At 39.9% G+C, this 24,813-nt stretch overlaps 1 protein-coding gene and 1 long non-coding RNA gene across 19 annotated transcripts in view; one reads left to right on the forward strand and one right to left on the reverse strand.

Moving 5' to 3' along the window:
- Positions 1-24,813, reverse strand: part of DTNA (dystrobrevin alpha) — a 317,537-nt gene that overhangs the window by 210,859 nt on the left and 81,865 nt on the right. Inside the window, exon 3 of one of the 17 annotated variants that reach the window (XM_055559505.1) lies at positions 20,700-20,778. The exons of the other annotated variants lie outside the window; for them this stretch is intronic. The gene's annotated coding sequence lies outside the window, so the exon portion shown is untranslated. The remainder of the gene's footprint in view (positions 1-20,699; positions 20,779-24,813) is intronic. 17 annotated transcript variants of the gene reach the window in all.
- Positions 19,612-23,890, forward strand: LOC129636198 (uncharacterized). 2 transcript variants are annotated; one of them, XR_008706789.1, is made up of 4 exons: positions 19,612-19,747; positions 20,711-20,821; positions 21,805-21,941; positions 23,761-23,890. It is a non-coding gene; the product is annotated as an uncharacterized LOC129636198 (long non-coding RNA). The 2 variants fall into 2 exon arrangements; XR_008706788.1 differs by lacking the exon at positions 23,761-23,890 and adding an exon at positions 22,549-22,686.

Here is a 24,813-nt window from a genome sequence, read left to right on the forward strand (position 1 = left end):
GAATGGGAAATCTCCGTACCTCCCGCTTAAAGCTGTTGCAAACCTAAAACTGCACTGAAAATAAAGTAATAAAATAAGTGCTGTTCTCTTTCTTATTAATTTATGAGACCTTATTATATATTATAAACGCTCATCTTCTTTTCTTTCATGTGTGCTGCAAATATTGATTCTAGTTTGCTTTTTATCTTTTAATTTTGTTTATAGCATTTTCCAGAAGGAATAAGTTTCTATACAACCATTTCTTTATGATTTCTGCCTTTGAAGGCATATTGTGCTATCTCAAGTTCCATATTTTCTTTCGCTTCTTTGATGCAGCCATGTTTTATACTGGAATCATCTATTTATCTGCTTTTTTTTTTTTTTTTTCATATGAGGGTACATAGAAGAAAGTGCTTCTTCGGAGTATAATTTTTCCCCAAACAAACCCAAATTAGTAAGTTTTAGATGTAAAATACCATTGTTATTTAAATAAATAATTTAAAAATTTAAAATATAAGTAAAATATTAAAATGATGTCAATAGTGAACATTTTATCATGTAAATACCAGGTAGAGGGGAATTATATAACAATAATATCACTCTAAAATGTATCAAGGTAATATTATCATGAAAGTGAAACTAGCTGATTGTACCTATTTATATACCAAAAATGTAACAAATTGTTTGTTCCTAGCAATGCATTTACTCTTTTCCTATCAGATACTGGCCCACACACTGTATAATTTTTGAGGAATTTAATCATTACTGATGAAAACATCTATTGCTTGTTGAACAAAGTCAACATCCTTTATAATAAGCTCTGAGAAGACCATAACAGGCACATTTATTGTTAGTGATTTGTAAATGCTATTAATGGAATTAATGAAAGTTGGGAGGAAATATCTGAAAATCATACCACTTACTAGAAATTTTCCATTTCTTTCTAAAAACATTGGCCTTTGACTACATAGCTCAGAGCTTTCTAATGAAGTCTATCTTTCTCTCTGAATTAATCATTATTGCCATTATAATCACTATCATTATCATGATTGTGATACCATTACTTTTTTTTAAATTTTAAATATTTAAGAATATTTTTAAAGTCTAATTCTTTTCATACAAAAAAATTACATAGTTGTCAATTATAAAACCCACTTTGATGAAGTAACAGGTTTAAAAATAGCAACTCCTAAAAGTGGAATATCTAGCTGATATTGAATCATCATTCATTGGCTTTATCTTCATCTATTTCAGAGATTTTGTCTTAGGGACCAAAAATTATCATTACTTTTATTGAAGAGGCTATAATAGTCAATATGATTCTTCTTTATCATGACTCTGTTGAACATCTATCTCTTTAATAGAGGTAAATGTTTGTAGATAATTAGCTATTTGTCTGAGAGGCTAGGGAACTCTAGAAATTAGAGGTTAAATGTTAAGATGCTCCCAATCATTCAAAATTAACAGTAAAGCATGATTTAAACATGGGTTGACACAAATGATCAAAACATCTGCAAAATTTCTAACTTAAAACAAGAACATCAAAAGTCATTTTGCTCCTTAAGAATATGAGTATTCCCTACAGCCATTATGAAAAACAGTGTGGAGGCTTCTATAAAAACAGAAAATAGAGCTACCATATGATCCAGCAGTCCCTCTTCTGAGAATATACCCCAAAGAAAGTAAACCAGTAATGGAAAAGATATCTGTGTTCCCATGTTCATTGTAGCATTATTCGTGATAACCAAGACATGGAAACAAATGTATGTCAACAGATGACTGGAAAATGAAATTGTGATGTATACATAAAGGAGTACTATTCAGCCTTAAAAAAGAGTAAGATCCTGGCATTTGCAACAAAACAGATGAATGCAGAAGACATTACACTAATGAAATAAGCCAGACACAGAAGGAAAACTACTGTATGATCTCACTTATAATGTGGACTCTAAACAAGGTAAATATATGGAAGCAGATATTAGAATGGTGGCTACCAACCACTGTTGGGTGGGGGAACCAGGAGATGTTAGTCAAAGGGTACAAAGTTGCATGTATATAGGATGAACTAGTCTAGAGATCTAATGTATGGCCTGGTGACTAGAGTTAATAATTCTCTATATTGTGTAACACAAATTTGCTAAGAGAGTAGATTTCAGGAACTCTCATCACACACACAAAATGGTAACTATCTGAGCAGAAGATATGTTAATTAGCTTGACTGTAGTAATCATTTCATTACATACATGTATATCAAGTCATCATGTTGTATACCTTAAATATATACAATTCTTAGTAAATATTTAAAAGACGTTTCCATCTTATGGACCTCTCAGTTACAATGACTTTAAAAATGGACATGTACACATGGCTTAGTGCCAAGTGTATAAAAATCACAAAAAATGGGTAATTTTTACGCACTTCTAGCTCTAATGTATAAGCTAGCTGATATCTTAGCCCAAAACAGGAAGAACTGAAATATATCCAATTAGAGGAATTTGTTTTCATTTCAATTAATAGAAAGAAACTATCCATGCCTTACCAAGGACTTGAAACATGGAATAGTGGAATGATAGTACTTTTTGTTAATTTCACCTCATTCACACTATACTGTCTCTCTTCCTTTTTATATAAAGGTTTAACCTATACTGAAGGAAAGAAGAAAGCTTGATTAAGAGATCATTCACACTTTTACCTTTATCTTTTGTCTATTTTTCTTTTCTTATGTTTTCTGTGTCTCTCTCTCTCTCCCCCTCTTTCTATCTCAGATATTGCCAGTATTGAGAATTTCATGCTTTAAAATATTTTACCAGGTACCATCTTTCACCAACTCTTAGTAATTTCCTATTTTTAAGTAATAACAACTGAGGCTTGTGAAAATATTTTGGAGGACATGCTCATAGCTTGTTTTGTATTCAAAGCAACCAAGGGAAAAAGGAAAGAAAGAATTCGGATTCAAGCTTGGACATTGTAAAAATGTTACAAATGTGCTATTATAATGCTTTTGATATTTGTTATCATGGAAATAGTTCCCCTTATTTGCAATCATGGCAAAAAAAAAATTGTTTTGAATAATTATGACTTCTTGCTCAAATTTAGAAGATGGCCTGAATGGATGAAAACCAGAGAGACTTAGAAAATAGCAATTAAAATCACAGAACATAAACAAATTTTAAAAAATCTAAGTGTTCCTTTTTAAAGAAAGGGTGGTATAAGAGTAACCTTGGCATAATTTATTGGCTTTTATCCCAATCAGTACCAATTAGTGGCAATCAATTGCTTTTAGCTATGAAAGTATTTTTTAAAACCTCTCCTATATGAAAACACTCCAGTGAATATCCCTGAGTAATACTGGGTTCTGCTAGTTTTAGCAGGGTTTTGTCTCTGAAGCTGCCAAGACAACTTTGTTCTAAGAGGAGATAAGTTGGCTAGGTTAGCCCTTAACTAAAAAATGAAAGTAAATCCTAATGTCTTATGAGAAAGCTAAACATCAAACAACTGCAGAAACAAGAAATCAAAACAAATCATAAATTTTCTTCTTTAACTTGCTCTGCACATATCCAAGCCTCCCTCTTTGAAGCAAGCTGCTTGGATGATACGTAAACAGTGCAAGGAGGAGGCGTCCATGCTCTGGGAATTGATGCTTCACGGAGCCACACTGAAGTGTTTACATTGTGCTCTTACCAGCCTCTAAGTAAAAGAGTTCATTTTCTACTCCCTGTAATATATTTACTTCTGTTTTTAAATCCTCTAAGATGCATATGACCACCGTGTCTGAAAGAATAGAATGTTAATGGATATAAAATATGTTGTAAAAATTATAGATAAAACCGAATTCTTCATGATGAATGAGGCTGGTAGTAATAGGAAGAAAGAGGAATAGAAGCCCAGACAGAATAAATATAGTGAATAACAGGCTGGAGAACTTGGTCCTAGGGCTCCATTAGTATAAGAGACAAGCAGCTCTGGGCTAATGCCACTAATAAGGTGTCCACTAAGATAAGTGGACCATTTTCAATGAAGGAAACACTTTACTCTGTTTTACACTGATCTGAAGACGCTAATTGCATTCTTTTTACTTCCTTTCTAGTTTTCTTTCTTTCACTTGCACACACATGCTCACTCACACTACCAAAGAACTATAAAAATTCACAACGTTCCAAACTTTCAAATTAAAAACAGACGCAATCAGAGGTGGGGGGAGTTGGGGTAGGGGAGACAGGAGAAATTTGCCCTGTGTCCATGTGGGGGTGGGGATGGGGGTGAAGTGAAATTCCACCCGGCAAGTTATGCCACTGCAACAGAAGTAAGAGGTCAGTTTCATAGATTCAATTAAACCTTACCTGGTTTTGTAGTTAAATGCAGCAGCATGCCCCTAATTCTTCCTCTAAAGTATTACATATGCTGAAAGCTATAGTATTTGACCTTACACACTTCCACAGAAGAAACTCCTAAGTAACCTTCAACTTCAATAAAACGCTGTGTTCATTCTTCCCCTTGTGCTCAACACACAGCAATCTAATACACCTCATCATGTGGTCCGTTACCATGGCAGCGATGAATCCAGCTGCTGAAATACAAAAGACTGACAAAAAGTTGCTTTTTCCCCCTCCACCCACCCTGACAAAGTCAGATTTTTTTTTTCCTGTATGACAAGTCTAATTTGAATATCTTTCTGTTGCTGACTCAACTTCGCGGACAAGGAAAAAAGAAAAAGAAAAACGAGTAAAAAGATGCAAGAAAAAAAAGAGCTCCCAGAAAATGTAAACCAACTAATGAAATACCTATATGCATTTTTAAGTGCCGTTAATCCCTTGAAAGACTGATGATTATCTACTACTTCTGCCAACCAAATACTTTGAAATGTCAGTTACTATCTCAATAGGAAATGCAGCATTAATCTCACAGCATCTTTTAAAATATTTTTAAAAATACATGAAATGATTCAGTAAAACAGATGCTGAGAAACACTACATTAGTCTACGAAGGGCTAGTCTTAAAGTATTTTCCTAGGGGAAACTCCTAATTACAGCTCAGAGGTGGGAGGTAACATTCTTCATTTTCTTTTCATCAAGACCCTGTGTTTATCCGTTATTTAAACAGATTAGATTTCAGTTCTATTTAAAATGCTCATAGATTTGGATCTAGGGTGGTGGAGCCTACTAGAATTACGCAAACCGTATCTGGGGGCTCTATATTAAGATAGGGGGTTGGCACAATATCAACTCTGAGCAATCCAGGGATCGCCCTCCCCCAAACCAATGGTTACATAATTAAGATTGAAGGAATCACCTTCGCTTTCTTTCCAGTACTTTAAGGAAGGCTGACGGGAGGAGTCCTGAGTGACTGGGGCTTCACCTCATTTCAGCCGTGGTTCCTCCCACCCACCACAGGGCTCTGAGCTCCCGCCAGCGACTGCTTTGTCCCTCAGGCCTTACATTGCCACCCTGCTGCTTCCACGGCCTTGCTTACTGCCCATGTTTAGCTCATATTTCATAACACTGTGTTTACATAGCTAACTTCTCTTTTTAGATATGGACTCTCCTAGAAAAGGGAGCCGTGTCTTTTTCATGTTTCTATGCCAGTCATCAGCTTTGGCACAATGGACGGCTCAGGGACAATTTATTTTCTGTTTTTTAAAATTAAAATACAGTTGATTTACAATGTTGTGTTAGTTTCTGGTGTATAGCGAAAATGATTCAGCTACACACACACACACACACACACACGCACACGCACACATTCTTTCCCATTATGGTTTATTGAAGGATATGGAACCTGCTTCCTTGTGCTGTACAATAGGACTTTGTTGTTTATATATTTTATATGTAGTAGTTTGTAGTTGCTAATCCCGAACCCCTAATTTATCCCTCCCCCAGCTTGGGCAACCACACTGTTTTCTATGTCTGTGAGGCTGTTTCTGTTTTGTCAATAAGTTCATTTGTGTCATATTATAGATTCCACATATAAGTGGTATCATATGGTATTTGTCTTTCTCTTTCTGACTTATTTCACTTAGTGTGATAACCTCTAGGTCCATCCAGGTTGCTGCAAATGACATTATTTCCTCCCTTTTTATGGTTCCATTGTATATATACAGCATCTTCTTTATCCATTCATCTATGGACATTAGTTTGTTTCCATGTTCTGGCTATTGTAAACAGTTGCTGCTATGAACACTGGGGTGCATGTATCTTTTCAAGTTAGTTTTCTTCAGATATACGCCCAAGAGAAGGATTGCTGGATTATATGGCAACTCTACCTTTAATATTTTAAGGAATTTGTATACTGTTCTCGATAGTGGTTGCAACAATTTATATTTCCACCAACAGTGTAGGAGGGTTTCCTTTTCTCCACACCCTCTCTAGCATTTGTTATTTGTAGACGTTTTAATGATGCCCATTTGATTACTAGGTACAATGGTGGTAACTCATTATAGTTTTGGTTTGCATTTCTCTAATAATTAGCACCACCCTAGTGGCTCGGACGGTAAATAATTTTCATTTCTCTAATAATTAACCACCACCCTGGTGGCTCAGACGGGTAAGCGTCTGCCTGCAATGTGGGAGACCCAGGTTCAATCCCTAGGTTGGGAAGATCCCCTGGAGAAGGAAATGGCAACCCACTCCAGTACTCTTGCCTGGAAAACTCCACGGACTAAGGAGCCTGGTAGGCTATAGTCCATGGGGTCACAAAGAGTTGGACATGACTGAGTGACTTCACTTCACTTCAATAATTAGCAATATTGAGTATCTTTTCATGTGCCTATTGGCTACCTATATCTGAATGTCTTCTTTGCAGAAATCTCTATTTAGGTTTTCTACCGTTTTGATTGGGTTTTTTTTTTTGTTGTTGTTGTTGCTATTGAGTTGTATGAGCTGTTTGATATTTTGGAAATTCATTGTTGGTCTCATTGTTTGCAAATATATTTTCTCAGTCTGCATGTTGTTTTTTCATTTTGCTCAGTGGCTATTTCTTGAACGGATAAAGCAGGAAATGAGTGTTTTACCTTAGTACTGTGGAGGAGCCCTCAGCTCCTCCAAGACTGTGCTCAAAGCTCTCCCTCTAGTTAAACCCTTATGAGGTCCACAAAGGTTTTTCCTTAATATTCTATGCCACTAATGGAAGTGGGCAACAGGAGCCGGGAGCTCTTCAGAGGATCAATCATGGAGCTACCCAGACATGGGTGTGAAACCTAGCTCCTGCTCACACCCGTTGGTGATCTTGGATAGATCATTTAACCTCTCTAAACCTGGGTTACTCTAAGGCTCCTACTTTAAAGAGTTATGGAAAAAGAAAATGAAATGAGATAGTTCAAGAGAAGCATCAAACACTGAGCTTGGAAACAAACTAAATGCTCAACAAATGATTGCTAGTACTCTTTAGTAAAAATGTGAAAGATTTTTGAGCAAGAGGGACAATGAGAAAGTGCACTGACACCTTCCTGAATTTCTCTTGCTGATAAAACTGTTGATTAATTTAAATCAGACTGACATATGCACTCCTTAGTATGTAAAGATGAAAGTAAAGTCGCTCAGTCCTGTCCGACTCTTTGAGACCCCATAGACTGTAGCCTACCAGGCTCCTCTGTCCATGGGATTTTCCAGGCGAGAGTACTGGAGTGGATTGCCATTTCCTTCTCCAGGGGATCTTCCCAACCCAGGGCTTGAACCCGGGTCTCCCGCATTGTAGAGGGTAATGATGCAGCATGAACATAGAGACCACTCCAGGCAAATATCTAGATTGCTTATTCCTACTTACAAACCAACAAGTGGGGGGATAACCAGTCAAGTGGTTTTACATATTCCCAGGGCAAAATGGGTGGAAGAGGGTTAAATTTGGGAGTCAATTAAAAATCTTTTAAATATGAAAGAAAAACACAGTAAAGAAAGCACCTCATTTTGATACTTACATTGGATTCTCAAGAAATGGTCTATATATTATTAGTTTTTTTTTAAATTAAAATGGAATATGAAGAGCTTTTATCATAAAAAGCTTGATATTAAAAATTATATACATAGATCTCATCTTAAAACAATTTACCAGTGTTGGATTAACAGTAGCTTTTAAAAGATTACCCTGACAGCAGTAATGAACACAACAGTGTAAATCAACTATACTTCAATTAAAAAAAGAAAAGATCACCTTGATCTGTAATAAGGGCTCTAAACTGCTCACCAATACAGACTTTTAGCTGTTTTTCTTCACAGTCATCTAACTCAGGAAATCACCTGACACCCAAGCCAACTGCATTGGAAAATTAGCATCAAAATCCCTTTGAAGACTTATAGTGCAAAGCAGCAGTGAGGGGTTAATAAAAAACCCCAGGAGAGAAAAAACTTTCATTTCAGGAAGTTGCCAGAAAGGATAAAAATGAATGTTGCACATTGCAAGATTTCTCTAACATTAGGAAAAAAACAGCCCTACAGGAAAATTGGTAGAGATTATTAAAATAGCTTTGGCACTGCTACAACTCTGAAAAATCCTTAAGTGTTGTGACTCCTGACAACACAATTCTATAAGCACAGGCAAAGAAGCAGGAAGCACGTCCACTGAAGTCAGCACCCGCTAATCCTCTTCAGGGCAGCTGATGAAGGCAAGACCAAAAGGACCACCATTTGAATAATTCATTTCTGTGGGAGTCCTTACTGTGTGCCTTTCCCCCATATGGATTGGTTATGTATCTAACTGTTTTTCATTGTGTAAGTTTTAAGAGCCTATCCTTTATGTAGTGGGTTGTCCAAAAAGTTCATTCGCGTTTTTCCGTAAGATGCCATGGAAAAACCCGAACAAACTTTTTGGCTGACCCCATAGTTAATGTAGACTGCTGCTAGAGCATTCAATATGATCAGCAAACATCCTTTGTCAGGGGCTAAAGCGACCTGTTTGATTGTCTCTCTTTAAGATTTCGGTATATTTGGTTTTGCCAAGTTTTAAATCCCTTTTGCAAATATTAATGTCTCACTCAGGGTGATCAAAATTTGTAACATAATCTGTGCTGGTGTGACCCACTTAATTTCATATGAAGAATTCAGTCACCTAGGGAGATAGCTTTTGTGACTTCATGCATTGAAATACTGTACTCCAGAAAGTCAATTTGCTAAACCATGGACCCAGGGACTTGGGAGGAAGCTTACAGGGTTACTTGCTTCTCGCTCTCTCTTCAGACAGGAGGGCATCTAATTTCCCAAACTCAAGGTAATAATATAGGCTCAGAGGATACAAGCTTTAATTAACACATTATTGACCGAAAGATTTTTGCAGAAATGAAAGCCTGTGGTGTTAACACGTCTCTGGTCAATAACGGGTAAAGCAGCATGGTTACAAAAAACGGGCTGTTAACGTCAATGAAATTAAAACAAGACAAACCAAATTGAACTTCAACAAGAGTGATTTTTTTTTTCAGGTCACATTTTAAAACTGCTATTTATTTTATAATACCACAAAGTGCTTTATTGTTCAGGCACTGGTTTAAATCAAATAAGAAAACTTGCTAACAGCAACCACAAAGTGACTGTGATCTATTGAATAATTTTGGCAAGCACAGAGTTTCTTGGGCTGCTCTGAGCAGCTGACCTAAAAAATATTAATCGGATTAGTATCTATTCTACTCATGAAAATTTCTTATGAAAGAACAATGCTCTTGCAAGCCATTTCAATTTATATAACCCAATATCAAGATAGTCTCTTTGACCCTTAAGATGTTTTCAAAACATGTACTCTTCCTTTGAATTGTACTAATCTTGCTATAAATAATAAGGATGCCTTTGTGTTTTTCTACTGTTGACACATCACAGAAAATGCCTCCTTTTTTAAATAGCACCGTGAAATGAATGGCTGCGTTTTCTGCAGATAACTCATTTGTAAAACTGGAATCATTTTGCCATGCTCACTTAGGAAAGCTTATCCCCAAATTTCTGTTTGTGTGCTTTTCATCTCTCTCTAAAATTCATAATTATATAATTATATTCTGGATTTTTCCTTAATGAAAAACATCCTTGGTTTTTAAACTTAATAATAAAAAGTTACACTTGTCCATTTCCTCACTACAAAGTAATATCACACGTTCAAAGTAGAGAAATTGAAAAGTGCAATTTATGAAATAATCTTAAACACTTATAATTCAGGTATCTGAAGTAACAAATACCAATATTTTGATGTATTTATTTAATTTACATGGTAAATATCTCAGATAATGTTGAAAATTGCTTTCTATTGCTTAATGAAAGAAACGTACAATAAACATACAATCATATTACCTACTCTTTGAAAATATTTTTTGATAGTTGCATAAAATTCTGCTATTTGGATGTATCAGAATTGATTTAGCCATGCCTTATTGTCAAGTATATTTTTAGTCTTTTCCAGGTTTCTTATAAGCAATATACCTTTGCATATAAACTTTGATCACATCTTGGGTTATTTCCTTAGAATGGATTCCTTAGAATGGAAGGGAGATTATTGGTTTAAGTTAGAAAGTCTAAGGATCCAATTTTAGAATTGACAGGATCCATACGTATAACTTGGAGAAGGAAATGGCAATCCACTCCAGTATTCTTGCCTGGAAAATCCCATGGACAGAGGAGCCTGGCGGGCTACAGTCCATGGGGTTGCAAGAGTTGGACATGAATTAGCGACTAAACCACCACCACCACCACCATCATACATATAATTTAGTATAATACTTCCTTTTATAGAAGAGAAAACTGAGCCTCAGTGAGGTGCCAGGGCTGGCTCAGAGTCTTACTGTGAGTTCTGGTGCTAGAACAGAAATTTGGGTTCTTTCTGATCTGCTTTGCTTTCTGTAATTTCACCATGTGTGCATGTATGCATGCGTGCTCAGTTGCTTCAGTTGGTCTGACTCATTGTGACCCCATGGACCATAGCCTGCCAGGCTTCTCTGTCCATGGGATTTTCCCAGCAGGGATACTGGAGTGGGTTGCCATTTCCTCCTCCAGGGGATCTTCCCAACCCAGGGATTGAACCCTCGTCTCCTGTGTCTCCTGCATAGCAGATGGAGTCTGCAATACCCTCCTAGGTATTACCTGTGAAACTCCATGAATGTGCTCTGAGCCCAAGTCAGGAACGGGAGTTACTTGGTGGTGGGTGATGATAGTTTTTGTCAGGATCAAGCCACATGGCAGTATCTCTAAAGCCACTTTCCACTGAACGCTAAACAGAGTGGATACTGAGAAGAAGCACAGTCTCCCAGATCCAAATCTGTCCTGAGAAAAACAAACTGGAAAAGGATTCCAAGAGAGTTGAGAGGACTCATAAAATCAGTGAGTTCAAATTGATATAAAATGTAGAAGTGCTCTTTGATGGGGCCCAAGTTCTTTTATGATCTTGTATTTTGTCAGGGGAGCAGAAGACCTGAGTGACTGTGTGAATGGTAGATTGTCAGGAAGCTCGTAAGGGAAGGGGAAGAAATATGTGTCTGGTCACCCTCCTTGACAATCCCATATCCTGCAAATTCAAGTGTGTTTGCCCAGCCATGATGGGGTCTCCATCTGACAGGATATATTATATCTCAGCTACAGGGAAATGGAAAGACATTTCCGAAAATCAAGTCTATTTGTGAAGTCAAGGAAACAGGCAAATTTCTGAGACCTCATCCTTAAAAGAATCCATTTTCTTAGTCTGAAGACAGAGTACACAGAAATTATGGGTTCTCAGTCTCCTCCATGTGACTTGTTCTAAGATCAGATGACTTATTCTAATTTAATAAATATTATAAGTGCCTTCTAAAAGCACACACTGTACTATTTGTAGGCAAAGAAATATAAACAACCTATACCCTAGACGGAGAGATAAAAACATGGATAAAGAAAATATAGCTGTAGATATATAATATATGAGAAAAATATAATTAACGGACTTGAAAGTAGACAGGTAATTTAATTAGGTTAGTTTAAACAGAACATTTAGGGGCAAAAAGGACCGATTCAGGGTGTCCTAGGCTTGGAAAGCATTTGCTGTTATGATAGTAGGTGTGTTTCCCCAGATTATTCTACTTTGTGTTCCAGACTTGGAATACATCAGCAGAGCAGACATTCTACAACACAGAAACAGCCTCACAGACTTAGAGAACACATTTATGGTTGTCATGGGGGAAAGATGGGGGGAAGAGATAGGGAGTTTGGGATCGACATATACACGCTGCTATATTTAAAAGAGATAGCCACCAAAGACCTACTGCATAGCACAAACAACTCTGCTCAATGTTATGTGACAGCCTGGGTAGGAGGGGAGCTTAGGGGAGGAGGGACACATGTATATGTACGGCTGGAGCTTCCCAGGTGGCGCTACTGGTAAAGAACCTGCCTGCCACTGCACGAGACGCGGGGGGCGTGAGTTTGATCCCTGGGTCAGGAAGATCCCCTGGAAGAGGGCATGGAAACCCACTCCAGTATTCTTGCCTGGAGAATCCCATGGACAGAGGAGCCTGGCGGGCTACAGTGCAATAGGGTTGCACAGAGCTGGACACGACTAAAGTGATTTAGCATGCACACACGCATATGTATGGCTGAATCCCTCTACTGTCCACCTGAAACTATCACAGCATTGTTAGTAGGTTATACTCCAATATAAAATAAAAGGTTAGAAAATAAAGGTGTGTAGAGGGATGCCTGATGCGTATTTTCAGTGACTGAGATTAGATGCAGGAGTGATAAAAGCTATTGAGTTTCTCTCTCCCTTTGTCAGGTGTCCCTGGGAAAGGACAAGTAATTAAGTGACAATGGCAAGGTGAAGAGGGAGGGTGGACTGGAAGTGTCTCTCAAGTAGCGTGTGTCTATATATCACAGGTAAAGAGATGGAGAAACCAAGAGGCAAATGGAATGTCCAGTACCTGTGACATTGAGGAAAAGTTAATTATTGATGACAACCACAATGATAGTGAAAGGGATGAGAAAATGAAGCAAGTTGTGGAGGGGAATAGGGCATTAAGGCAAAACTATAGAGAATAAATTATTTCAGGAAAACACAGAAACAGCTGGAAAAGGATATAAAGGTGATTTGGGGGGAAAGATAAAAAGAGAAGCAAATGTGATTCAAGGGAACATAGTGAAATTACTTAGGGAGTGAGAGTAAAAGGATATGAGAGAAACACCATTATTGAGAAAATTGAAATAATTGAGATGAGTAGCAAACTAATATTTGAAATTTCATTCTATTTTTAGTCTTAGTCGTCCAATTGAACCTGACTCTTTGCGACCCCATGGACTGTAGCCCGCCAGGCTCATGGGATTCTCCAGCCAAGAATACAGGAATGGGTAGCCATTCCCTTCTCCAGAGGCTCTTCCCAACCCAGAGATAGAACCAGGGTCTCCTGCATTGCAGGGAGATTTTGTACCATCTGAGCTACAGGGAAGTCCCATTCTATATACAGACTCGAATGAACTCTATGAATGGAATGATGGAAAAGGTTCATTGGCTTGTTAAACACATTTTGTATAAATTGACCCATAACATAAAGATAGCAGGTGCTTTGGGCCCTTCTGGGTGGCTGTGGTGGCGAATGCCGCATTGGCAGGGGCCATCCATCTGGCAGTTCAGAGGTGTGTGCATGTGATACCCAGGGGGTCACTGGAGCCCATCTGGGAGGGGTTATCCTCAGCCCACACCTCACACTGGTCAGTTCATCAGGTCACTGCATTCCCTTTACAGCCTCAGAGTGACACATGAAATGGAGAAACGGGAGAAACCATTCATTATACGAAGGCGAACAATGCACAGGAAGGGAAGTGGCATAAAAGCCTGCGAGGGAGGCACTTACGCGTTTGAAACGATATCTGCGTGTAAATAATGGTGAGCAGGTGTTCTCCCTTTATTGCTGAAGGCAACACAGTCTGCCTTTGCCAGGTGAGACTTTAGGAAGGACCTCCTGATTTAATATCAAAATTATGGCATATAAGTAACACGAAGCAGAAGGGCACTAGCATCCTACACCGTTCGTCAGAGAGGAAAGTGTTTTGGGAGGATACTAGTCGCTAGTATTTGTTATACATGTAAAGACCTTTGACATCGCACTGAAGACACAATGATGCGTTTATAGGCTTCTAAACACACACATCATGCAGAGAGAAACCCGAATTTACATATTAGCTCCTTTGGATATTATTGCTCCAAGTGTGACAGTATAGGAGGGTTCAGCTTGCCCATGCACAATGTCATGGGCAATAATATCCAAAGCATTAAACACAAACACATTTGCTTTATCTATTTCAGGCTTTATGTTATCTTTGGTAAACACTGTAGAACAATTTAAAAAATAAAAGTAAGCAAAAACATTTTCTAATCACTTACAGTCCCACCAACCACAATTAATGTTTTTAGATTTCCCTGTTTGTGTCTCTATGTAAATACACAGCTTGATTTTTAAAAATTTACTTTACTGAAGTATAGTTGATTTACAATGTTGTATTCATTTCTGAGTACAGCAAAGTGATTCAGTTATACAATGGACAGTCTGATTTTTTAAAATGGACTGTTGCTTTTTAAACTATATAGCCATATTCCAGATACAGACTTGATGACTTTTTCTGGGCCTGTTGGTTATACATGGGCTTCTTTAGTCGCTCAGACAGTAAAGAATCTGCTTGCAGTGTAGGAGACCCGGGTTCAATCCCTGGGTCAATAAGATCCTCTGGAGAGGGGAATGGCAACTCACTCCAGTATTCTTGCCTGGAGAATCCCATGAACAGAGGAGCCTAGCAGGCTACCATCCCTGGGGTTGCAAAGAGTCGGACATAACTGAGCAACTAAGTATTTGGTTACATATTGCCTGGCCTAGAAGATAATGGTAAAGATAAGAGAAACTAAGTCACTCAAAAATTCTGTGTTCATTATAGGTGGTAGAACTAGAAAATGATGTGTTATTTCTGGAATGGGGAAGGGTTTGAAGACTAAATCCAGAAAGAAAAAGTGTTGGAGTTCTGGGCTCCGGGAACAAGGTCGAGGTCAAAGGAAACTCCTACCTGAAGGGGACGCAGGTTCTAATATATGGTGATGACCCAGGAGGATGGAGGCAAGATAGGACCTCTTTTGATGGATGTGACTATGGTCTAAGGTATAATTGTGCTGATAATTCACTCTAATATCTGGCTTATCTCCCTGTTATCATCAGGACTTCAGGAAAGCTCTGAGAATGGTTCTCAGTTTCACAGTGAGTCCCACGGGGATTAAGACCACAGCCAAGCTTGGAATGGGGTAAGAGGAAAGAATGGCCTCTCTGCAGTGATCTGGGGTTACCTCAGACCTCTCTGAGAAAAGAACATTTGAGACAAAGCCCATGGAGAATGAGGAGGAGGCCTTTCTGGCAAAGAGAAGAGCAAGATGAGGCCCCCAAGGCAGTCAGAACCTGATGTGTTCCACAAATACAGTGAGACCAGTGTGGCTGGAGCTCTCCGCAGAAGGGGCAGAAGGTCAGGGCATGAAAAGGTTGGTAAGGGACTGGGGCTTTGTGGGACATATTAGGGGCTTCCATAATTTATCCTCAGTGCAGTGGGGAGCTTTGGGAGGACTCAAAACATGAGAGTAAAGTAATACAATTTTAATTTTTAAAAGAAACCCTGGCTTCGGTGTGGAGAAGGGATAGGAGAGGGGCAAGAGTGGATGAGGTGAATGCAGTCTGGGGGCTGACTGGTGACTCTGGACTAAAACGCAGACAGTGGAGACACTGAGACTTGGACACATTGGAAATATGTTCTGGAGGCAGAACTGATAGGAGCCTTTCATAGACTGAATGTGGGAGGACGAGTGAGAATAGGGTGTAGAGGAGAACTCCCCACATTCTAAAATAAAAGGAGGATGGATGAGCAACAAAAACTTATTATATAGCACATGGAACTCTGCTTAGTGTTACGTGCCAGCCTGATGGGAGGGGGTTTGGGGAGAATGGATTCATGTATATGTATGGCTGAGTCCCTGCACTGTTCGCCTGAAACTATCACAACATTGTTAATCGGCTATACCCCCAAAAAATGTTTTTAATGTTTAAAATAAAATAGAAGGAGGTGCCATTCACTAAGATGCAGGAGCATGTGGAGAGCAAGCAGAGTGGGGCAAGGCATGTGTGCAGGAAAGTGTTGAATTTGAGGTGCCTCTGAGACTGTAAAGCAGTGATGTCAGGAATGTTGTGTCTATATATACCTGGAGCTCTGAAGAAAAGGAATGGATGGAAATGTACAGGTGGCAGTTGTAGGTACAAAGCAATGTTTTAAAAGCTCTGGTGAAAGGAGATCATACCTGGAGAAGTAGCCCAAGCTTCCTCCCCCAGACAGAGGGGTCAGGGAGGTAGGGGGAAACCTGTGAGTAGCTTTCAATGGAGGCTAAAACAGGGGAGTTTTCCAGGAAAGAAGCAGTGGTCTTTGAATTGAAAGCTTCTTAGAGGTTCAGATGATAATGGAAGAAGCATTCATTGGCTTTGGAATATGAAGATAAGAATGATCTTAATAAGACCCTTTTCATGGGAAGGTGAGGATGAGGAAGTGAAGTCAGCCGCTCCAAACAATTTTTTTGGGAGAAAGTTAGATTTGTTGGGGAGCAGAAGTAGGGTAGCAATGGAAACAAACACAGTCAACAGAGTATTTCAAATATAGGAGATTGCAGAAAATATTTACAGGCTGAGGAGAGTGGCCCCCTAAAGTCAGAGACTGATGGTAAGGGACAGAAAATGACTGATTTAACGTACTCAGTCCTGAAGATAGTAAAAGGGGATGAGGTTCAGAGGACACGTGGAGAGAAACGTCCACATGATGTGAGGGAAGAAGGAACTGAAGGTGCAGGTGGAGGGATGCTTGCAAGTTTGGGAAGAGAAAGAGGAAGTTTCAATCTAGTAGCTTCTATTTTCTTGCTTCTAAGAAGCAAGTTTGCTAGCTACCAATGAAGAATAAAGAAAAGGTTTGATGCAAGTGAAGAAAAATGAACTAGTCCTTTTGGAGGGTAGGAGAGTAAACTGTCTGTAAAAGTACTAGGATAGTCAGGAATGGCCGCAAGCACGTGTGAAGCAGTGATTGTGAGTCTAGAACAACACCAGCATGGTCAGTTGTGTGATTTGCAACAAAGCTCAACAAGCAAGGGAAAGCCTGGATCAGCCAGGGGAGTGGGCTCATCCATGGCCCTGCTTTGTCTAGTGGATGTGATGGGAGATAAGACTGTGCAATGGTGTTGAAAGTACACCCGAGAGCAACTGGTACAAGGGCTGGACCATGGAATCTGGGCAAGAAAGTAGAGAAGTAAAGACACCAGGAGACTTTTTGTTGGGATGAAAGAACTAGGGAGGGGACATGGGAAAACCTATGGCTGATCATGTTGATGTTTGGTAGATACCAATGCAATACTCTAAAGCAATTATTCTTCAATTAAAAATTAATTTAGTTAAAAGAACTACTTAAAAAAAAAAAAAGAACTAGGACCAAAAGACCCTGCAATGAACACAGAGAAATGCAAATGCGGAGATCAGAGAAAAAGAGCTAGAAGGGTGGGGTGTGGAGTTTGGAGAGCGGGATGCCGTACTTTCTGATTGTGGAAGGGGCTCAGTTTCCGAGTAACTAGCTCCAGTGGTCATCTAAGAAGTGGCTGCCTGAGGTCAAATGGAGGGATTTTTCCTGGCTATAAATAAATAAGAAGTTTAGTAGGAATACTGATGTGACCTAAGCAGAGCCAATCAAAGTCATGTGAGAAACAGCGTCCAGTTTTTTCTCTGTGACTATGGCTGGGCAGATTACATATGCTGGGAGGTGCCAGTGGCTTTCTTCATCACTGGTTGGGTAGAGCCTCCTTAACTATTAATCCAACACCAAAGGAAAACAGCTGAAAAAAGGGGAAAGAGACAAGGTGCTGAGCATAATCTTTGAATCTACCCTTTCTGAAGTCTGACCCCCCATGGGTCAAGCTAGCCTGAAGAGATTCTTTTGTCCCTTGCAACTACAAAGCATAAACTAATACGGATGGATCTGTTTCACAAAATCTATGAAAAGGTAACAGATTTGTTGTTTACCTACCTATAGCCATTCTTCTATTTTTCTTTGTGGGCAGGATAGTTGTCCGTGGCTACTCTGTAGGTCTCATAGAATGTCTAAGTCCATCACTGCTATTGCAACCCCCTGGCCAGGGATGCCAGTAAAATATGAAGGAAAATCTGCTGAGGGTGGGGAGGAGTGTATAGGCACGTGTGTGCATAGTCAGTCGCTAAGCTGTGTCTGACTCTTTGTGACCCCAAGGACTTCAGCCTGGCAGGCTCCTTCTTCCATGGCATTTTCTAGGCAAGAACACTGGAGTGGGTTGCTGCCATTTCCTCTTCGGGCATCTTCCTGACCCAGGGATCGAACCCACATCTTCAGCGTCTCCTGCATTGGCAGGCGGATTCTTTACCCCTGAGCTACCTTGGAAGCCATGTATAGGCATACCTCATTCTATTGTATCTTTTATAAATTGCTCAATTTGTGGCAACCTTGCGTCAAGCAAGTCTAGAAATGCCATTGTTTTCCCAACAGCATTTGCTCACTTTGTGTCTCTGTATCACATTTTGGTAATTCCTGCAATACTTCTAACTTTTTCATTATCATTATGTTTGCTATGGGTGATGTGTGATGTGATCTTGGACCTTAATACTATGACTTGCTGAAGGCTCAGAGGATGGCTGGTATTGTTTAGAAATGGAGAAGTGATACTTTTAAGGTTTGTACATGGGTTTTAAAGGTATCATGCTATTACACACTTAGACTACAGTACGTAGAAACATAACTTTTATTATGTACTGGGAAACCAAAAATTTCACATGACTCACTTTATTGGGCTATTTGCTTTACAGTGGTGGTCTGAACTGAACCCACAATATCCCTGAGGTATGTCCCTCAGTAGTGAACTGAGTAGTGTGACGAGTGATTTCATGTGTCAACTTGACTAGGCTGTGAAGTGCTCAGCTTTTTTCACTCAACATTATTCTTGCAGAAGAGTGATTCCAGATGAGTTTAACTCTTGAGTTGGTAGATTTAGTGAAGCAGATTGCCCTTCTCACTGTGGGTGAGTCTCATGCAACCTGTTGAGGCCTAAATAGAAGGCAAGAGGATCTTCTCTCTCTTGTTGATGGTCTTCAAGCTGAGACACAAAACTTATTCCATTGTCTCTCCTGGTTCTCAGGCATTTGGACTATAGATTAGAGGACTTAGCCTCCATAATTGTGTCAGCCAATTCCTTATAATAAATCTCTTTTATATCTTGTTGGTTCAGAACTCTGACTTATAAAAGTAATGTCCCTCAAAATATCACATTTCCCCAGAAACAGAATGTGACCTTATTTGGAAATAGAATCTTCTCAGATGTAATGAGTTGAAGACTAAGATGAGGTCCTACTGGAGTGGGCGGGCCCTACATCCTACAACCGGTATCCTCTTAAACAGAGGAAAGGATGGAGAGAGAGCCACACACATGAAGAAGGCCATTTAAAGACGGAGGTAGACATTGCAGTCCCACGGCTACAAGCCAAGGAATGCCAATGATTGCAGGAGCCACCAGAAGTTAGGAAGAGGCCCAGCAGGATTCTTCCCTAGAGACCCGAGGGAGCCTGGCTCTGCCAGCACCTTGGCGTCAGACTTCTCTCCTCCAGAGCTACGAGTGAATAAGTTTCTGTTGTCTTCAGCTAGCTAGTTGGCAGTCGCTTGTTAGAACAGCCCTAGGAAACTAAAAAAGGGAGTTTCTGGGAAAGGTCTCTTCACCCAAAAAAGACACTCAGAGGGAGAAGTGAAAAACTTGGTGGGTGAGGAAAACGGTAAGCGATGCTGTGTGGCTGGGACACAGGCTGAGTGATCGGTGAGTCAAGGCCCAAGAACCGGAAGAGGGCTGGACTCAGCCAGCTGTCCCTAGAAGGGATGCCAGGTGGGGTGAAGGAGCAGGTGGACGGAACTATGAGTCAGGTCACGTTCTTTTCACATGCTGTAGATGATGGGGTCATTTTTACGCTGAGTGTTGGCTCAAGTAAGTTCACTTCCTGACTAGCAATTATTGACATTTCCCGGGGAGGGAGGTTTGGGGCGGGGAGGAGGGGGTGTGCGGGGAGCGGGCGGTAGGTGCTGCCCGGCCCTGGCCGTTAATGGCTGCCCTTCCTCTTCCGGTAGCTCAGACTCACTGAGGGGGAGGCCAGGGAGCTTCGACAACAGATGACAGCCAGCCTGTCGTCTCCTTTAGAATGACATGCTTGCTTCCTCAGACGCTATTTCATACCATCTGATCTATGGCGCACATTTGGCCTTTGCTATATGCCAAGTTCTGCCCGGGATCCCATCTTCCCCTCCAAAGTTATCTTCCAAAGATACTTTGAAAAATGAAATTTCTCCAGAGCCTTTTGTCTCTCCCCTTTTAACAACATCGTCTCCTCTTTTCCAGTTCACATCCCTAGAACCCAATCGATTCACTCTAGACTCTGGGGATGGACAGACAGCCATGATCAGCCTGCCCAGATGACACACGTGTGTTATAACAGGGACCCTGTAGACACACAGTTTCAAGGAGCACAAAGGCAGCTGCTAAGTCGCTTCAGTCGTGTCCGACTCTTAGCGACCCCATGGACTGCAGCCTACCAGGCTCCTCTGCCCATGGGATTTTCCAGGCAAGAGTACTAGAGTGGGGTGCCATTGCCTTCTCCAAAAGGCAGCTGAGGTGGGTCTTTTTGAACAGGGGAGCACAGTGTCCTGAGAGCATCAGGTCTTTGGAGTCTCACTTACTTTGAATTTAGGGTCCACTCCTTGCTGACTGCATGGCCTTGAGCAAGATACTCAACCTTCTGAGGCTCAGTTTCACCATCTAAAAATGAGGAAGATACTAATACCTAGCAAACAGAATAGTGGTGAGTATTAAATAGGTAACATATGAAAAGTACCTCATGTGAAGCCCGGTACACAGTTCAAAGTGGCTCTTAATATTTAGAGCGGGATTTGTCAGTCTTGACACTATTAACATTTGGGGGTAGATAAGTTCTTTCCTCTAGGAGACTGTTTTAAGCATTGTAGGATGTTTAGCTACACCCTGGATTCTACTCACTAGGTGCTAATAGCCGTCCACACCCCCACGCCCCTGGCTGAGAACCCCTGCTACAGCGTCAGGTGGGCAGGTCTTTGTACGCCTCTTAAAGAAACAGAGGTAGAAAATTTTCTAACTTGTCTACATTTAAGACAGAGTCCACACAAATGGCTTTGTTATTACTAGTGTTTTTTCCTGGTGGTTTGGATACTAAGTCTTGTCTGACTCCTTGCGACCCCATGGACTATATAACCGTCAGGTTTCTCTGTCCGTGGGATTCTCCAGGCAAGAACACTGGAGTGGGTGGCCATTTCCTTCTCCAGGGGATCTTCCTGACCCAGGGATCAAACCCAGGTCTCTTGCCTTGCAGGCAGATTCTTCCTATTTAAGTAAAAAAGAGATCATCCTTCTTTCCAAGCACTGAAGTACGTATCTTTCCTGGTACACTTCAAATTTCCCTCTTGATGGACACAGGGAGGTGAAATAATGACAGAACATGAGAGTGGGATCTGACAGCAGAACCACTTTCCAGTGCTGGCACTTCTTTGATGGTTTATTTTTCCCCTTAAAAATTCATGTTAATTTTGCTTTCAACGCAACTGTATAGTCATCACTGTCTTCATAGAAATGTATTGCCCCCTTTCCCTTTCACTGAGTAAAATAACAGGGGACAGTGTTTTATCCTAGGATTTTGGGTCCCCAGGCATACAATCAAGCTGCCCAGTTAGAACAGAATGCTGTTATGTGGATGCCCTTCGAGTTCTTGGTGGTGTTTCCTTCAAAATGTATCTGGCATATTTTATTTTACAGGTTAATTTCACCAACCAGTTAAAAGTCCTCTTACATGACCTGTGTTTCCTTTGCTTCTACGTTGCTTTTTAAAACAACGGCCTTTCAAAAGGGGGAGAAATGTTTCAGAATCCTTAACAATTCAGCTTGAACAAAAGGTAATGCTATCGAAGAATGAAATAAATGCTGAAATAACTCCCCCCACAACTGATCAAACACGGTCATAAGTATTTGGGAAAAAGCTGTATGACAGTATGAGTCCTAGTAGACATTTAATTCTTATACTCTGTAAAACTACATCAAAGATCCAGTCTCTTTTCCTCTATGGTCAGCCTCTGAACCCCTGTCAGACCACAGAGAGGAACCTTATGTTAAATGTTAATTCTCATTTACAAGATTTAAGGAGCTACTTCTGAGAAAGCTATTGTTCCATCAGCCCAGTGGAAATGCCTGTACAGAATTAAGGTGTGGATCACCCAACTGAAGCTGATGTCAATGGTTCAGTTATTCATTCATGCTCTTCAGACTTTTGGACACACCTCTACTGGTTTCCAGGCAACCGCAGCTCAGGGCAGTTAGTATTCATGCTTCATGAATTCTACATGTGAGTAAGAAAGGGATTTTCATATTTTAATGAGCAGGCATTCATGAGCTGAGCTGGACGATTACCTTTGTTATTAGGTAAGACAAAACATGGGGAGGGCCTTTACCATCTTTCAGAAAGTCGGTCAATACTCTTTTCCTGAAAAGCCTTTTTGCTTACAGGGGACAGCACTGCACAACACAGCCTTGAGCAGGACGATATGGAAAATCTCAGAGAAGTCCTTTTCATTGGAAGGAGAAATTCCTGTTAAGAACTCAGTTTTATGGGGAAGGAGGAGGGAGGAGGGTTCAGGATGGGGAACACATGTATACCTGTGGCGGATTCATTATGATATTTGGCAAAACTAATACAATTATGTAAAGTTTAAAAATAAAATAAAATTAAAAAAAAAAAAAAAGAACTCAGTTTAGGACCGGGATTTATAAACCCTGCTTCTCAGGCCCTTTCACTCCTTGTACTGTAGGAAGGGAGATGCCAGGAGCAAACAAGACCGTTTCTACATTGGGTTATTTAATCATTGTGCCCAATATCTACAACTGCTTCATGTGCTGTGCTTAGTTGCTCAGTCGTGTCCAACTCTTTGCGACCCCACTGACTGTAGCCCACCAGGCTCCATTGTCTATGGGGATTCTCCAGGCAAGGGAATACTGGAGAGGGTTGCCATGCCTTCCTCCAGGGGATCTTCCCAACCCAGGGATCAAACCCAGGTCTCCCGTATTGTAGGTGGATTTTTTACCAACTGAGCCACCTGGGAAACCTGCAAATGCTTCATGCCAAGAGACAATTCAAAGTGCTGGGGAATGTGGCAGGGATTGAGGTGGTGGCATGCTTGGCATTACTCAAGGTGGCACTGTTGGCTGTGTAGGAGGCATATGAGTTGGGGGAGGGGGCCAAACTAGGGAGTCTACTGAACTGAGATCGTAAGAGGCTCATTTGCTATGGATAAACAGTGAGGATGAAGTCTTATCTGCAAACAGCATATGATATCACTTATATGTGGAATCTAAAATATGGCACAAATGATCCTATTATAAAACAGAAACAGACTCACAGATGTAGAGAAAGACTTGTGGGTGCCAAGAGGGAAGGCCGGTGGGGGAGGGATGGACTGGGAATCTGTGGTTAGTAGATGCAAGCTATCACATATACAATGGATAAACAGCAAGGTCCTACAGTATAGCGCAGGGAACAATACTCAGGATCCTGGGGTAAATCATAAAGGGAAAGAATATAAAAAAGAATGGATATATGTGTGCAATTGAGTCACTTTGCTGAACAGCAGAAATTAACACATTGTAAATAAATATACTTTGATATAAAGAAAAAGAACATAGTCTAAAATGGATAGTGATAAGATTTTTTTCTCTCTCCAGATGTTCCTTTTGTGGATACTACTACCCTGGGAAGAAATTCAATGTCAGGAGGGAAACCATGGGAGACTAGGAGCTGTTGTTATATATTAGGAAGGAATGATATACTAAAAACATGTTCTTAGAAAAAGACAGCCACGTTACTTATCTATGCATGTAGAATTGGAAGATTATGGCAAGTGTTTGTACATAAACAGTAAAATTTCTAGCTCACAGTTACAGAATTGTTAGGAATTGACTGAATAAAGAACTACCTTATTCATCTGCTTTGATGATGAATTTCAGGTTCACAGTTTCAGATTTTGCTAAAATAAACTCTGTACAGATTTAAAAGTCAGGTTTTGAAAGTTATAAAAAATCAATTGATGGTTAAAATACAAGCTAAAATAATAAACAACCACTCATAAGAATATACTCACATTAAAGTACATTATTATTAACTTTCATAAACATCGTAACCCTTAGATTTTGATAGGAAAATACTGTTTCATCCATTCTTGTGATGATCACAATTCCTCAAACCATACTTATGTAAAGATAATAGCATTCTGCAATCTTCTGGGGAAACAGAGAAGAAATAAACCAAGAAAAGATCACCCAACAGGGAGGGACATAATCTGGGAAAGCGAACAGAATTATTATTTTTTCTAAGGTATTTATCTTACTCAAAGATCGACACAGCATATATGCTCATATTTTTACCAACTTCTTTTTCACTTCCAAAATGTTGTTATCCATACAACAGTGGTAAACCAAAGGCACAGGCATGTATTCTGTTGTTTTCATATATAAAGTATTTATGATTGCACTGTTTTACAGTATGTGCTAAGCTACTTCAGTCGTGTCCGACTCTTTGCAACACATAAGAGGTGTGTAATATGTACTTAAAAACAAATGAATGATCATTATAGGTATAAAAGGGGCACAAGAATCATTAGGATTTTTCACAAAAGAAAAGAATACGTCTCTGGATACTGATTTTTGCATTTAAAGTGAAGTCAGAAGGTTGCTTTTCTTAAAAAAAAATTGAGTATAGCTGGTTTACAATGTTGTATT

The sequence above is a fragment of the Bubalus kerabau genome, chromosome 21 (genome assembly GCF_029407905.1).
Source record: "Bubalus kerabau isolate K-KA32 ecotype Philippines breed swamp buffalo chromosome 21, PCC_UOA_SB_1v2, whole genome shotgun sequence".
Classification (NCBI taxonomy): domain Eukaryota; kingdom Metazoa; phylum Chordata; class Mammalia; order Artiodactyla; family Bovidae; genus Bubalus; species Bubalus kerabau.